The sequence below is a fragment of the Podarcis pityusensis genome (assembly GCF_964106645.2).
Source record: "Podarcis pityusensis genome assembly, chromosome: 12".
Lineage (NCBI taxonomy): Eukaryota > Metazoa > Chordata > Lepidosauria > Squamata > Lacertidae > Podarcis > Podarcis pityusensis.
The window spans coordinates 41120404-41134506 of NC_138037.1; the positions used below are offsets into that span (position 1 = coordinate 41120404).

General features: G+C 41.4%; 1 protein-coding gene across 2 annotated transcripts in view; it reads right to left on the bottom strand.

Annotated features, from left to right (window-relative positions):
• ZNF385D (zinc finger protein 385D) overlaps window positions 1–14103 on the bottom strand; it is a 609973-nt gene that overhangs the window by 536540 nt on the left and 59330 nt on the right. For both annotated transcript variants that reach the window (XM_080974820.1, XM_080974826.1), the window contains exon 5: window positions 4423–4633. The gene's annotated coding sequence lies outside the window, so the exon portion shown is untranslated. The remainder of the gene's footprint in view (window positions 1–4422; window positions 4634–14103) is intronic.

The following is a 14103-nucleotide window of genomic DNA, read 5'->3' on the forward strand; positions in this document are numbered from 1 at the left end:
GTGAAGAGCTGACTACGTCTGTTGAAATTATCTTTTCCAAACAACTCTCCTAAGAATCAAGAGGTAGTTAATATTTGCACTGATGCAAATTATATTTGTAAAGCTATAATAAAGGCAAAAAAACCCCCAACCCACTAAACAAATTAAAAAAAACACCTCTAAGATATTTCATTGTGCTTTGCTTTATTAATAACTGAGTTCCAGCTGAAAGCAAAGCCTTGGTCCCAAGAGCAGTAAGAACATGACTCGTCAGAGGTTCCAGTCAGGAGAGAAAGAGATTGGTTTGGACAGTTTTGGAATCATGGAGAAGCCTGCGAGAAGAGGGCTGCGAGAATGGAGCTGGTGGTTCTCAAGAATGAGAAGCCATGCTGTGAGGTGATGGTGGTGATTCTTCAATCAAGTATAATAACAATAATAATTTATTATTTCTACCCCAGCCACTCTGGGTGGCTTTCAACAAAACATTAAAAATAGAATAAAACTTCAAAAATAAAAAAATTTCCCTAAACAGGGTTGCCTTCAGATGTCTTCTAAAAGTTGGATAGTTGTTTATTTCCTTGACATCTGATGGCAGGGCATTCCACAGCGTGGGCGCCACTACCAAGAAGGCCCTTTGCCTGGTTCACAGGTAGCACAACCCAGCATCAAACAGTGGTCTACCCACAGGGAGAATTTCAGTAGGCAGTCCTTGTAACATCTGAACCATCACTGAAGTAAGAAGCAGCAGAAAGAGCTGGAAGAAGAGGGAAAATGCTATATAGTATCTAATCCTGGTTTGGCAGGGATGAAGGTGTCAGGGAACTGCCATCAGTGCCGGAGGGAGAGAGCAAAATCCAGAGGGATTCCAGAGAGCGTCCCGGGATTGGGAGAGGCAGCCCATCTTCTGGGGAAGAGAATCAGCGTAGCACCAGTGGAGAAGGGGGGCAGATGGGGGAAGCGGCGAGGTGGTCCCATGACTCCTTGCCGGGGACCAGCGGGGAGAGTAAAAGACCTCCGCTGCCTACACCCTCCTTGCGCAGAAGGCTTTTGCGCAGAGAGAGTAGGAGGAGACTAGGCGTCAAAGAGCTTCTTTGCTGGAAGAAGTTTAAGAAACGCCCACTCACGGATTCTGCCAGCGACTGAGTCAGCCACGGGTGAGTGGCTGTCCGGACAGAGGAGGTTCACTTTGGCAGCCCAGCCAGGTGTTTGCACCCAGCCAGGGAGATAGGCACCTGCTTACGCACGAGCAACCCCTTAGAACCATTACATTTATCTTTAATCCTCAAATTGAAATGTCATTATTTCCTTTTCTTTTTCATGCAAAAAGTCTATGGGAGGTTTCCAACCTTTAGTAAATGTTGACAATGCACAAAGATGGAAAGACTCATCATTACCAACAATTGCTAAAATTAATGGAATTAGCCGAGATGGCGAAATTGACATGTTTAATCTGATTAAGAACTTTTCCATGTACTAGAAAAAGTAGCAAAGCAGAAATCCTAGCTGACCGTGTAATTTGGAAGCTTTGTTCAGAATTCAAAATAAGGTGGTGGTGGGAAACAGCACAAACCAGAATTCCAAGAAGAAACGGCACTTTAAAGTATTTTATACATAATAACTGCAGGGAACATTATGAATATTAATGCAGCTTAAATACTACATATGTATTTTCTTTTTTGGCATTAATCTTTGCCTGCTATCAGTCGATTACCCACACCATCGGTTACGCACGAAATTACATTTTTAAATCTAAGCCTGTGTAAACACAACTATCTTTCCAAAAGAATATGCAAACACAAAAACTTTCTAAACATGCAGCATTCAGCAGATTAATGTTCCAGAGCATTAATTCCAGTGGAAAGCTAAATCCCAAACCAGCTAATCGTGCTAATCGTACTGCACTCTATCTGGTGTCAAACGACAAGCGTCTGGATTTTAGCTACGCTGGCATTTGCTCATGAAAATTGGTGAAGGGGGAAAGAACAAAAGAACGACAAAGTTCCCTCTGGGCTAAACAGAAGAAGTAACAGCAGAAACAATAGCAGCTTGTTGTTATGGGAGTTTAAGAGTCAGGGCTCTGTAGTTAATTGGCTTGCTCTCACTAGTCGTTCGTGTCGCTCCAAGAATGGAAATTAAGATCAAAGAGAAAATGGAAACTTTTAAAAACAAATTAACGGGGTCAGACACTGGGACACAACCAAGACTTTTGGGTGCCTGAGGCAAAGGACAAGATGGTGACCGTACATTCAAAGCACGACAGTACCACTTTAAGCAGACATGGAATTCTGGGAGCTGTGGTTTGTTAGGGGAGCTGTCAGTTGTTAGGGGACTCCTATTTCCCTTCCCAGGGTTCTAGGGGAAGAAGGTTTGATCAGCAAACCACTAAAACTTGTGATCCATTGCAAGTTCTGAAGGAAGACCTTTTCCCTCCCTGAATAAGCAACCCTGTAGCCCAGAGTTGCCTAAACTTGAGCCTCCAGCAATTTTTGGACTACAATTCCCATCATCCCTGACCACTAGTCCTGCTAGATGGGGATGATGGGAGTTGTAGTCCAAAAACAGCTGGAGGGCCGAGTTTGGCCATGCCTGATGTAGACCAGAGAAGTTTGAGAAACCCTGCTGTAGCCTATGGGGCTAGTCAAGCACAAAGACCAGCTCCTCCCTCTGCAGATTCAAGTCAGGTCCAAGGATGCAGCAGTTACACAGCATCCACACCTATCCCACATTCTCCAACTCCTTCAGGGGTGTGGGCTGTACTGGGCTTTCAGGAAACCACTATGGACTAAGAAGTATCCCGAAACGCAAAATTCTTTCCCATCTGGCAATTGGAAAATGATACTCAAAGATTGGCCCAAAGTGTCCCCCCGGTTGTTCAAAATTCAGCCGAGCCGCTGAGCCACAAATCCCTCAAGCGCAAATGTCTTTGTGTATAGATAGTAGTTGACTGCTTGGGAAATAGCTTTAACCTGCACTTGAAAAGGAACCTTTCACGTTGAAACCCCACGTGGTGATTAATGTAGCTATTTCCATTCCTTGCAGAGCACAGTATGTTCAAAAGGATAATTAGCCCAGCAAGGAGTTCTACACCTCAATACGGCCTCTGCAATGCAGACATTTTAGCTATATTACAGTGCAGCTACCCCCCCCAAAAAAAAAATCTAATGAGAGGCAGATACTCATAAACCATCAAACTATTCTTTTTGACAAAATAGCTACAAACATTGCAGACAACGCTCGGCCATTATATAAATATCGGTGTGATGACAGAGTCGCTTGATTTTCGAAAGATTTTCAGAATAGAAAACAGCCTTCTCCTGATCCTTGTGTCAGAACCTTCAGAATTAAGTGCAGCTCATATAGTCATTCAAGTGACAAGGAAGCAATGTGGTCATGTTTCTTAGCCGTGGGGATATTTCAAATCGTACTAACTGCACAATACAAAGCGCAGGATGGCCGTGATGTTTGCATCACAATATGGCACAGGGCTGGTTCACATATGCATGGGCATTGCACAGCACAATGGCACTGGATGAGGTACAGCTGGAAACTGACATCATTGAAATGTGTGTGTGAAAGCAGGTTTCTGCAGCCACTGTTATGTATTTGGATACACATCTGCAGTGCCATGCTTGTCCCAGCTTAATCGAACGCTGAATGCGTAACTAACTTCTGAATCAGGAGAGCTGGCTCAGGTGCTAGGCCTGGAAGTGGTGATGGGTTGGAAGAGTTTTCAATAAGATTTATGATCATCAGGGATTGGGATAGCCATGGGAGCAGTCTTGAGTTGTGTTTTAGACCAGGTTTTCCCAAACTTGGGTCTGTAGCTGTTTTTGGACTACAACTCCCATCACCCCTTGCTAGCAGGACCAGTAGTCAGGGGTGATGGGAAGTGTGGTCCAAAAACAGCTATAGACCCAAGTTTGGGAACCTGTTTAAGTACCCAAAACTGATGCTCTTCTTGCTGATGTTTCCTCTTTCACTTTTATGTACCTTTCAAGGGGGAGAAAAAGGTGACCATTCCCACCCACCCATGATAAAGAAGGCGATGAGCAGGAAGTTGGAACAGAGGTTTTGTAGGCTCAGGGAAAATTTGCAGAGGCACTGTGGTAACAACCCCAATCTCGACATACCAATGATCCCGTAAGGCAACTTCCTATTTTCCTAAACCAAGACAATTCTAAGAGCCATGGAAACTAGACCCATGACATTGCATTTCTTTAAATTCCAAATTATTGAAAACAGGTGCTCACAGCATTGCTCACTTTTTGGTCCTGGACACTTTTAACTGAACCCCTTACAGAACACCAAAGAAGCAATATTCACTTATGAGGCCGCCTCCTATGCTGCACAAACCCATAAACTGCTCGCATGATGCCAGAAGCTGAATATTCTGTCATATCTTTACCACATAGCAGTGAAGTCAGAACAATTCTTTAGACCTACCTTGGTGCTTCCAAAACTTTCCTTCAGAAACTTCAAGCTGACTGGAGTGATTGGTTGCTTCATAAAAGACATTTGCTTCCTGTGCAGCAGAAAAATGCTTACTCATTTTTCGAGAAAGTAAGTGGAAACTGCCTCAAGAGGGGGTGTTCATCAGTTTCTTGCTAGTAAAGCTGACATGATTGCCTCTTTACCTGCTGATATTACTTTGCACCTGAAAAGATGAAAATGTAAATGACACATTTTGCAAAAGCACATTTTCAGAAGAACCTGGCGCTCTTTGAAGATCATCTACTTGGGATATGCCTGCATTTTCCTTAATCTGTTCAAGGGGGCCAGAAATTGGTAAGGCAATATCCACTATTGGTCAGGCAATTTGACAATGAGATGACACATTCTGTGGTTTCTAAAATGAGTCTAAAATCCAAATACATTTTTTCCTCATGCAGACAGCGCTTCCAGCTTCTGACTTGAAGATTTACAGATGGGGGGAAAAACTCAGCCATGGCTGATGATGAAGCAGGTGCTCAAACAAAGTTAAAAGGCTTTCTGCACGCATATTTTCCCCCTATTATAAATGATTTCCCAGAATTGTTAAACATTTAAAAACAATTATTTTAAATAAATGATCCCCCAAATTGTGCCTTGCTCATGTTGCCATAATGAAAATATTTTAGTAAAGCACTTCAGACAAAAATATAATCATAAAGTAATTGTAGCAAGGCATTGTTAATTTTGTGTACTGCATGGATTAGGGCCCATTTGTTGTTGGATCTAAATTTTCATCAGACCCAGCCCAGGGATGATGGAATTGCCCATTCAGATATTGCTGAACTACAACAGTTTCCTCTATTGCAAGGTAATTCATACATTCTTCTCTGTGGGTTGTGATTGTGTGGGGGGGGGGTTTAAAAAGTTAAATACATTATAATGGGAATAAATGATCACCCTGCACAGGGCTTTCTTTTGCAATTTGAGAAGCCCTTTCTTAATATCAGTTGTCATGTACCACCTACACACTATGCATAGGCAATTTGATTAAGATTCATTATGGCTAAATTGTGTTAAGTGTTTGATAGTTAGCCAGACCATAGCTATCACTCTGTCATAAACCTTAACAAGATTAAATTCCCATCCCAGCTGTTCATTTCCTACAGGTATGTGTCAGAAAAATCTCTGAAAATTTACAATGCAATTCTATGCACGTGCACTTAGAAGTAAGTCCCTCTGTGCTTTACTCCCAAGCAAGGGTGTATAGGGTTGTAGCACTCTGGATCTTCAGGTTGCAAACACATTTCTGCCTGTTTTCAACTGGAGCAAGGAATTTGGACAGACTATTAGTGGGGTAGGAGAGCTGAAAATAATGCCAATATATTTCACATCTGGCAACCAATGCACTCCTTTGGTTTCAGATAGTACATGGATAAAAAGGTAAAGGGATCCCTGACCATTAGGTCCAGTCGTGGCCGACTCTGGGGTTGCGGCACTCATCTCACTTTATTGGCCAAGGGAGCAGGCGTACATGGGTAGAAGAGTCTAAAAAAGCACAGGGCACAAATTATCATAGCCCTCTAGGAGGCTTAGTTTGGTCAAAACTGAGTACACACTTCTAGAGGTAATGCTAAATACAATACATTTAGTAAATGAGCCTCCATAGGCATGAAAATTTGTGTCCCAAGCTTCTTAGACTTGTCTACCCATGTACTATCTGAAACCCAAGAGGTGCACTGCTTGTCAGATGTGAGCTTTTTTCAGCTCTCCAAGCCCACTATATAATTTACTCCAATTCCTCTTTGATGATCCTTTGAAAGATGCATGTGGCTTTCCTTCACAATGAACGAAACAAAATACCCTGTGCTTCACAGAAGGATTGTACAATAGTGACCACAAGCTTTTGGGGGCAGCACAAAAAGAGAGAGAGGAAACACATCATATCCAGTCATCTTACATCTTGGCTTATGCTTTTCAGAGTCTGACACCAACCTGGCCCCAAACAATCCATGATCCAAAATCATGCCCACAAAGCAGTGATTGCATACTTTTAACTAGGAAGTAGATTTCCACTTTGATAAGATGTCCAGGTTCCCCAGCAAGAGGATGTAATTATACAACAGTTAAAATGCTCATTCATTATAGTGGCACAACCAGAATCAATTTATCAACTTCTTGGGAACATGGGCAGAGTTGCCTAAGCGCCCATTCACCATAGTTAAAAAACTGAATAAGGTGGAAATGTGGGCCTCTATAATCCAAAAACAGAGTTCATTTTATTAAATGTATTAAAACTGTATCCCATCCCTCCTCAAGGAACAACTGTTATCCATTCTATAACCCTGTGAGGTGAAAAGCTTTGTTTTGTAAGGAAGCTAGGAGGGTGCTTGTGAAACATGCACCACTCATAAACGCCATCTCCAACTCATTGAAAGATTCCATTCTCTGAAGAATTTTACACATCACTTGGGAAGACAGGCAAACTAATGCCAGTGGAAGAAGCAAAGATCACCAGTGTCAAAAGCAATGATTCTTCAACATAAACTTTGTTGGATTGGTCATGTTGTGAAGATGCCTGATGATTGTCTTCCAAAGCAACTACTCTATTCTGAACTTAAAAATGGAAAGCGTAATGCTGGTGGTCAACAAAAGAGGTTTAAAGATTCTCTCAAGGCAAATCTAAAAAAATGTAGTATAAACACCAACAACTGGGAAACACTGGCTTGTGAATGCTCTAATTGGAGAACAGCCTTTACCAAAGAAAGGTGTTGTGTGCATTGAAGACGCTCAAACTCAGGACAGAAGGGAGAAACGTGCTAAGAGGAAGGCACATTTGGCAAACCCTCACCGTGATCATCTCCCGTCTGGAAACCTATGTCCTCACTGTGGAATGACGTGTGGATCCAGAACTGGCCTCCACAGTTACTTACAGACTCACTGTTAAGGCTGTGTTCATGGAAGACAATCTTACTTGGCTACAAGTAATTGCCAAAGAAGAAGTAGAAGTTCTCTGTTATAGTCAGAAAATGTTTGCTTTCAGATCAGATTTAGAAGTGATGCTAGCTGGCACACTTTCAGTAGTTCCTCATGCATCTTTCATTGAACACCTGAAGAGGTCTATAGTCTCCTCCAAAAATCCAATTTATCAACAGTGTGAATGGAATCATTAAAATAAGGAGGCTTTTCCCAGCTCAACTGACTATCTTGTCTCATGTATTAGCCCTTCAGCCCCCTCACATCAACAATCAATACAAGAAGGTGGTGAGTGGTTAAGCACTTTTTGACCCTGAAACTGAAAATAACCCTAACCACAGAAGTGACACATTTGGCACATGCTCCCTATGTAAAATGAAGCCTATGACCTTTAGTGGATTGTATCAGAAGGAGTGGTAGGGAGAATCACAAGAGGAGAGGAAGTGCGACTACATAGGAGACAAGCAGAGATGGTGAATTGGTGGCTTTCCAGATGTTGACTCCAACTTTCATAAGTCCCAGGCAGCATGGCCAATAGGGTGGAAGACCACAGAATCCCCAGCCCTGCTGCAGAGAGTTAGAATTTGGGTCTGAAAGGTTCCCAAATTAGGCTGCAGTCCTAAACATACCAAGGAGAAGGCATGGAGCCGAAATTCGATTCAGATCACATTTAAAGGCATGGCCTACATAATCTGCATTTCCCAAAACAATATGCAAATAAAATACAGCCACCCTTCAAAATTCACACTTCTCCAAATTTTGCAATGCAGCTCTGCAGCCTAGGAGTGTGTACAAAAGTGCATGTACCAAGGTAAAGTGTAAACAAAAATGTATTTATGTGTGAAAATAACTTACAGAAATGCAATTAATTAGGAGAGATTTCTTCGGGGGGGACACTGTATATTAGGCAAAATTACATGTAAAATGTGTATTAGGAGATATTTGCACTAAAATGTCATGAATTTTCATGAGGATATTAAAAAGAATTGCAAACTGATAGAGGAAAAATAAGAAACAGGGAAACATAAATAGACACATTTGCCCACTCCTAGTAGGAAAAAAGCCCCATTGAGCACAGTTGGATTTCTATGTAAACATGCATGGGGTAGGGTTGTTAACAATTGCAGTCATGCAACTGTTTGCCGATGCTTTTCTAACCAGTTAGTTTTACACATAAAATCCTCCTCCAGTTACATAATTTTTTAGCATTATAGGTGCATTAGTACATAATTTATTGTGAACCCACAACCAATGACTACTTGAATTATACACAATGGTCACTGGGCATTTGGAGCAGCAAACTTGCCGTCCATGAACAGAAATACATTTGATGGGACCCGGCATTTTTCCAAGGGAAATATAATGGATCATAACAGTTTTCTGAAAGCTTTATTATTCTGTACTATGACTGGCTATGCAGTCAGTTCCATTTATTTAAAAGTACACTGGAACCAAATCTGCAGGCATTTAAAGAAGTTAAAGCAAATTACATAAAATGAGAGGAACAAAAGTACTTAGAAGTCAGCCTAAAATTATTGTCTTTAGAAGTTTTCAAACTGAGACTCAGCATTTCTTTCAGTAAGTCAAAACTATCATTTTCCCCCAGTTATCTGGCATCTTCACTTTCAACCAATTTCTTCCTATTGATCAGAATTAAATCTAGAACAAGGGTTGCTATTTCATTTCATTTTCTTTTCTTTTATTACAGTTGGTGTATTTTGTTCCTTCCTATTCCTCTTTTCTTTCCTTTCTTTCCTTCCTGCTTTCTTTCATTATCAATCTACTTTACCTGGCAGCAGGTTTCAAACAGGAGTCTTTCTCAACCCCACTTGGAGATCCTAAGGAGTGGATTTAAGACCTTTGGCATGCAAAATTGATCAACAGAGAGAGTGTTTTTACTAAAGCTCTCAAAGCCCTGGCATTGTTAACCATGCTGCACAATAACTGCAACTCCTAGATAAGATGGTTTGCACCTGTGATGGCTGATTGGGGAAGGCCAAAGGGAAAACCAGGAGGCAGGATCAAGTCAGAAATCAGGACCAAATAGAAGGTAGAATAATCAAGGACACAGGATCATTGCAGAGCTCAGGAAGACAATGTGGCTCATGCAAGGCTTAGCTGGAAAAGGAATCTCTTTACATTTCATCCTTCCCAGAAGAACCTAGTGGTTAACCTGTGTCAGCCTAGTGGCTGAAGAAGGGGGCCACCTGCAGTTCAGAAATTCACTACATGGGGCATATTAGATCCAGCAACTCCTGAAACTGAGAAATGTTGTGTCAGAAAACAGCCTGAAACATCAGCAAGAATGTGTTGCACTGATAGCACTACCCAGTGCTAGAAGTCACTGCATAATTAACTAGTGTTGCAGCTGCCACTATCAAGGAGAGAATTACTATGGTGACTGCCACATCACAGCATGAGCCTATCAAAGTGGCATGATTCAACGATGCTGGATCATTTGAAGCTGCATTTCTTTCAACCTTATTTAATTTATTTACTTATGAAAATATTTACTTATCTATTTACTTTATATACTTACCATATATATTTATTTCATTAAAAACATATAAGTGGTTTACAAAAATACATAAAACCATACAGTAACCATATTGGTTGCCATCTGTCTCGGAAGACAATAGGGGAGTGCGCCATTGGGCACCGTTGGAGAGTTACAGCACCTGCTGTGGCTATAGAAGAGAGACATGCTTTATTGCAGCTAGGGCACATGAAGACATCTGGTTGTGCTGATACAGGTGTACCATGGCATTTCTTCTTTCTGTGCCCCTCCCAGCAGTTATTACTCCTCTGGTCACTGATGTGAATGCAGAACCTGATTGTCTCCAGGCACTATGGTCATCTACAAGGGATTCACACATGGCAGGGCTGATGTTGCCAGCCTTTATGTCACATTTTCAGCCACCTTTGTAATGGAAAATTGCGTTGCCAGTGGGTCTGGTGCCTGAAGCCAGCTCCCCATAGGACACGTCCTTGGAGATCCTGCCATCTTCCATTCTGTGGGCATGACCAAGCCAGCGAAGATGTCGCTGAGACAGGAGTGTGAATATGCTGGGAATGTGGGCTTTGCACTGTGATGCCCAAAATCTTCCTGACGCAGCACATATGGAAAGTGTTGAAGCGTCGCTCCTGGTGGTGTAAGTTGCCCATGACTCACTTCCATAAAGCAGCATGCTCAACACTCAAGCCTGGCAGACCTTCATTGGTCATCAGCATCACATTCTTCCATACCGTTTTGGAGATGTGAGCCATTGCTGTAGCTACCTTGTCAATATGCTTGTCCAGTTAACCACTGACAGAAAGGTTGATAGTTCTGGTGGTTGATAGCCCAGGTAGACAAAATCGTCTCCCACCTTAAGCATGTGGTCACCAGTGCTGATGCATGGAGTGCTGGTGACATCCTGACCCAGAAATGTTGGTCTTCATCAGACTGGTGGTAAGGCCAAACTTCATGCAGGCTTGGGCAAAACAATTGATGAGACTCTATAGAACTGTGCTGTCAATGCTGCATCGTCTACAAACCACAGCAAAAAAACATTGCCTGCAGCATAGGTCTGGCTGAATAGAAAAGTTTCCAGCAAGCATTTCAAAGCTGAAACCTTAATGCATCCATAACAAAGCACAGGGTCCACTTTATATACTAACTCAATTAATCTTCTTCTGTTCAGATATAGTTTTAGAGGTTTACAATTATAGGCTCATTTCTCATATTTATTGCACATTAACACCCAGTTGTATCTGTCTCCTTTGTCTTTTGCCTCGCTTTCTGTCTGTGGACAAATGCTGGCTTCTTCGGCCAGTAAAGCGAGATGAACGGCGCAACCCCAGAGTTGTCCGCAACTGGACCTTTACCTTTACTTTTTTTAAAAAAAGCAGCACCATCAAGATATAAACTATGGATTGTATCACTTCGTGTCCTTCTGCTCACACAAGTCCAGCAAAGTCTTCCACCAAGAGAAGCAGGAAACAGTCAATATAGCTAATCCCCCTTTCATCTGAAGATTCCCTAGGTGGGTGGACAAACTTGGATACTGTGGCTTGCAACCCAGTTTCAAAAATGTGATTTCAGACCCAAAGCCACGAGAATGTTGGTTTCTTTGTTTTGACATATTTGACATGTATCAGTGTCCTAGAAAATATTGGGTTGGATCCGGAGCCACACTTTGGAACCACTGAAATAAATGAGACTTAAATGAGTTAAACTGATTCAACAGAACCTAAGTGTGACCATCCTACTCTGCATCTAACCATTTATCTACAGCTCAAAGTTCACATTTTAAGTGCATATGGGAAGGTAGGCTGGGCATTGCATGGCATTTTAAGGCCCATAGGGATGTGTTTACTTTCAGGGCACTAGAGACAAGATGCAGCCACTCATCCACCAACTCAGTTCAACTTATTGAAAGCCTAAGGAAGGAGACTTGAAGTTACAGCCCCAGCAGCTCACCCTAACAGCATTAGGAACAAGGCATCCCTAACTGCCCAAAACAAGACAGCAATTTATCAGGCCAGTTATCAGGAAACAGGAACTGCCCCTTGTAAATACGAATAGTCAGAGTGCATGTTGTCATAAATTATAACTGCTTTGGTTTAGTTATGCTGATTAATAGCCGAGATAAAAGCTGAGCCCTACCGTGGTACAGCAGTAAACCTGTCAATTAAGATAAATGCTTTTTTATATCCCTGTAGAATGTTTTGTTCATACCTGGTAACAGCAGTTGTGAAATGTGATAAAAGAATGATTACAAATAAAGAGAGCATGTGGTGGTGTACTGTACTGTTTTAAGAAATTCTTCCAAAACTTGACACACACACACACACACACACACACACACACACACCCAAGATGTTGTTGGGACACCAATTCCCATCAGCTAACATGGCCAATGAGGGTTGTACAACTCTTGACAATATTATTGGGAGGGCACCAGGCTGGGGACAGCTGTTTTCAATGGATCCTCAAATGAGGACATCATCATTTTATATCTATCCAAGCTCAAAGTATAGGTCTCTTAGCAACCATAAGGGCTCACAAAATCTACTTTTGTTCTCCTGCTGTTAACCCCCATACTACAAGAATGTAATTTAAAAGTACATGACAAACTGCAAACATCAAGGATTTCATCAATACAAAATAAAAAAATCCTTCCAGTAGCACCTTTAAGACCAACTAAGTTAGTTCTTGGTATGAGCTTTCGTGTGCAAGCACACTTCTTCAGATACACCAGTGTGTATCTGAAGTGTGTATTCTTCAGATACACCAGTGCTTGCACACGAAAGCTCATACCAAGAACTAACTTAGTTGGTCTTAAAGGTGCTACTGGAAGGATTTTTTTATTTTGACTATGGTAGACCAACACGGCTACCTATCTGTAACTTCATCAATACAAAAATTGATACAGATAACATCAGACCAAGAAAAATATATCACGGACATGCCCAAATCACATGACTTAAAATCATAGAATTGTAGAGTTGGAGGGGTCATCAAGTTCAAACTTCTGCATTTGATGAATGTCCAGAATTAAACCTCAGGAAAGACTGGAGCCACTGTACAACAATAATCCCAGTATCACCTGCCACAAGGCAATCCAGAGGGATACCATACACATTTCCCCATGCCATCAGTTTTCATTTACTTTTGATAAGAATTTGGAAATAGTCCACATGCCAGTGAAATTAATGGCCAACCACCACAATATTAATGCTTCTGGATTACAACTTTTGTGAAGGTGCCATTAAATAGAACAATATATTGGTGGGTTACAGTTGCAGCCATAAATATATGTACCTATGTGGGGAAATTAATCTCTGTGCAGATAGGGTGAAATTGGAAATTATTGTTTAAAGAATGAACAACATCTGGGCAATACAGATTGATTCACTGCACTCAAGCAAATATTTAACAGTGAATGTTTTTGTATCCCTGCCAGGGCTATGCGGCTCCTCTGCCAATTCATAAACAGATTAATAGATAGGGAAATATTAAATTTTGGGAAATGTAGATATGCCAGGCAATCTACTTTAGCCTTCATTTAATGTTTAATTTCTTAATCTCAAATAGTTTAGAATCAAAAGTCTGCTGTTGACAGCACAATCCTATACATGTCTACTCAACCTAAGTCCCACTGCGTTCAACAGGGTTAGCTTCTGGGTAGATGGGTATAGGACTGCAGCCTAAAATCCCCAAATACCTGCAATACTAAGGGCAATTATAGGAAGGGAAAAGTCATGTTTATGCTCTCCAATATGCCTATGCAAATTGACCAGTAAGTACCTCCATCATAGCATACAGATAAGGTAAAAGAAAAATCAAAGGGAGCTTAACTAATCAGTTTCCTGCTATCTGGAAGTAACAGCTGGAGAAATATAATGCCCTAAGCTCTTAATATCGCTGAGATGATGTGATCTTATCCGATGGGTCTGTCAAACTGATTTCTGGTATATTGAACTTTGTAAGAAGCACACCAAAAACTGATAGAACGGTTTTGATGTAAGCTCACAGGATTCTATATCTTCAGAGGTAAAGAAAGGTTTAACTTTCACAATTCTTTGCTGGAACAGAGAAAGTTCACACGGTCAGACTCCAAAGCGCAGCTCTGACTCTCTGAATGAGTTTTTATTTTACGAAAATAAACCAGGGCTCCATTTCTATTGTAACTTTTTTTGCTGACGTCGATCTACCAACATGTGTTCCAAATGTTA